Source organism: Pelodiscus sinensis, chromosome 3 (genome assembly GCF_049634645.1).
Source record: "Pelodiscus sinensis isolate JC-2024 chromosome 3, ASM4963464v1, whole genome shotgun sequence".
In the NCBI taxonomy this organism is placed as follows: domain Eukaryota; kingdom Metazoa; phylum Chordata; order Testudines; family Trionychidae; genus Pelodiscus; species Pelodiscus sinensis.
This window is the reverse complement of record NC_134713.1, coordinates 122,565,769-122,568,664: the sequence shown is the minus strand read 5'-3', so window position 1 is coordinate 122,568,664 and position 2,896 is coordinate 122,565,769.

Genomic DNA, 2,896 nt, shown 5'->3' with positions numbered 1-2,896 from the left:
CGCCCTGTGCCCTCCCCTTTCCTCCTACACGCTTCCTGTACCCTCCCTCCTCTCTGCACGCTCCCTTTTGTCCCCTCCTCCTCCCTCGGTACACTCCCCTTTTCCTTTCTTCTCCCTTCACTTACCAGCTGCTCTCAAGCCAAACTAAAACTGTGACAAGCTGTGCAAAAATAAAATGCAGAAATCTCTGATCTTGTCTTTAGCAGAGTATAGTACAGGTTGACCTTCTCTCTAGTTTAAAAGCTGTAGGGGGTAGCTGAGTTAGTCTTTAAAGTGCTACCGGACTATTTATTGTTTTTTAAGTTGATCCTGTACAGACTAACAAAACATGTTGATGGTATCATGAGCTTTAGTGGGCACAGACCACTTCTTCCAATAACCAAAAGTGGGGCTGGCCCTCTGAAGACGTGGGCAGCTCATGATACCATCTACATAGTTGTTAGTTTTTAAAGTGCTACCAGACTATTTGTTGTTGAAGTTTATCCTCTCTAGTTTGGCACCCTCAGAATATTGGCTAGTAGCATTACCAACACTTCCACTGCTTACTGGGTTCTTAGAAGACATTTAGGGGTAAATTAGAGCTAAATAATAGCACAAAACACTGAGAGCCAGTAAAATCATGCCCGGTCATGCATGTTGCCAGACCAGAGAGGTTCAATCTATAACATCAAGTGTGTGTAAATTTTGACTTTTAAAAAAAGATAAATAGAAGTTCAATATCTTGAAGTAGGCATTCTGTTAAATTACATTTTTACTGTATAAATATACAGAAGGGCAGATTAGCATTTATATTATTGTGAAAGTACCCAGAGCAATGAATGATTTTTTTCTACAACTACAATAAATAAAACTTTTGTCCCAGTTGGTGTGGCAGAAGAGGAATATTTTCAATAGGACAAAGCCCTACCAGTTACAAGTGCAGCAGAATTCTATTCAGTTAGGAGTATTAGTGGCCAGGATAGCTAACATCAGTAGAGCTGCAGGAACTGATTGCAAGGCAAACACATTAATTCTAATCAGTGTCCATATGGGTTCATTTGAAGAGTATTGAGATGTTGTATCCTACTGTTCCAGTCTTTGAGCTGAAAGGGATAGTGCTGCAAAGCCCACTGTGTCTGGATTGGTGTGGGAAAGGATGGAAGATAACTTTCTACTATATAATTAGGCTTCTCCCATTAGCCCAGTTACCTCTGTTTAATTAGTTTGGAAGTATTGGACAAACTCATTCTTTATTAGTCAGCCTGTATATTACACACACAGGCTATGTCTACACTGGCAGGTTGTTGCACCAGAAATAGGCAAATGAGGCTAAGGGTGGAATACCATTTTGCAGAAGAGGCTCTTGCACCACAAGGAGCTGTCTACACTGCCCCTTCTTGCATAAGAAAAACCCTCTTGCACAATGCCCTTATTCCTGAAAATAATCAGCAGCATTGCATAAGAGGGTTTTTCTTATGCAAGAAGGGGCAGTGTAGACAGCTCCTTCTAGTGCAAGAACTTCTAATGCAAAAATGGTGGCTCATTAGATATACAAACGAGGCTCAGCGATATTCCACGCTTAGCCTCATTTGCATACTTCTGCCGCAAGATTGCGCCAGTGTAGACATAGCCCCAGAAAAGCAAGTTGACACACAGTTTCAATTAGTATAATTCATGTTTCTTGATTCTTTCAAAATAAAAGTAAGGATGAGTGCACCTGAAGTCCATCAGAAAAGTGAAAGAAAGTGTAGTAGATAAAATAGGGATTTGTTTGTGTATAAGGCCAGGGAAATGTTCCTGAGTTTGAGATCCTTAGATATCAAGTACATTAGAAACACGTAGTACTTATGACTGGAAGGAAGATACAAAAGATGCCCAAACAGAAGAAGGGTGAACAAGCTAAGACTCCAATACCACAAATTATTTAAGAGCAATGATAGATGGGAGCTGTTTACAAGGAACACCACACTTATTTTAGGCTTTTAAATGTATTCCCTTTGACATGCCAGACAGTGCAGGAAGACTGGCCAGATTTTCCTCTAATTAAATACAGCCTTGCCAATAGACTTAGGCTCTGCAATGTAATTTCTGCTGCTGTTCCTGTGAGGCTTCCTTTTCTTGAAGTAATGCCAATCCTCCCATAATCCTGGGTCTTCAAGCGCTATCTGGATCAATTATCAAATAGATATTAAACATGATGTCTGGTGAATGCATGTTCGAATCTTGGTACATCTATCTCTTCTCTCCAAAAAGACCACTCTTGCTACAATTTACACTTCCAATAAATGGGAGTTACAAATGCACAATGGAAAAAATATTCTAACAGCACTTACATTACACAGGGGAGTACCTAATGTAGAACAAAGTAGGATTTGTTTCCGTAATGTATGGGAGGAGAAAGAAATAAATGGAAGGAAAATGGATGTTTTCACCTTCTGATGTATCTTCAGTGTACACTGTGAACTATAATGTTCAGAACAAACAGGAACTCTAACCACACCCATTTTTCAGGTTAAATTAAGCCCTCCCCTCCCCCCCAAGAAATGTGCAAGAGACACTTTTTATACAAGTGAATATTTAGATCTTCAGGTATCAAGTCATGACCTCTTCTAAGGTGGCTTGACCCAATGATCACAGTTAATTATTGAAATTTGAGCATAGTCCAAAGTTCTCTATTCATCCATGTGATTTTTTACATCCACGTGCAGAATAAATTTCGTTATGTTCACTGAGGCATGTGTGAATGTGCACTACCAGGAGAAATACAAATCTAACTGTGGGCACTTCGCTAATCAACTGGGTAGCATTGGAATTTCTTCTGAGTGGCTGCACAAGTGCAGAGTTTACAGGAAAAACTGGAGTAGTCTCTAGGTCAGTGGTTCTCAATCTTTCCAGACTACTGTATCTCTATCAGGAG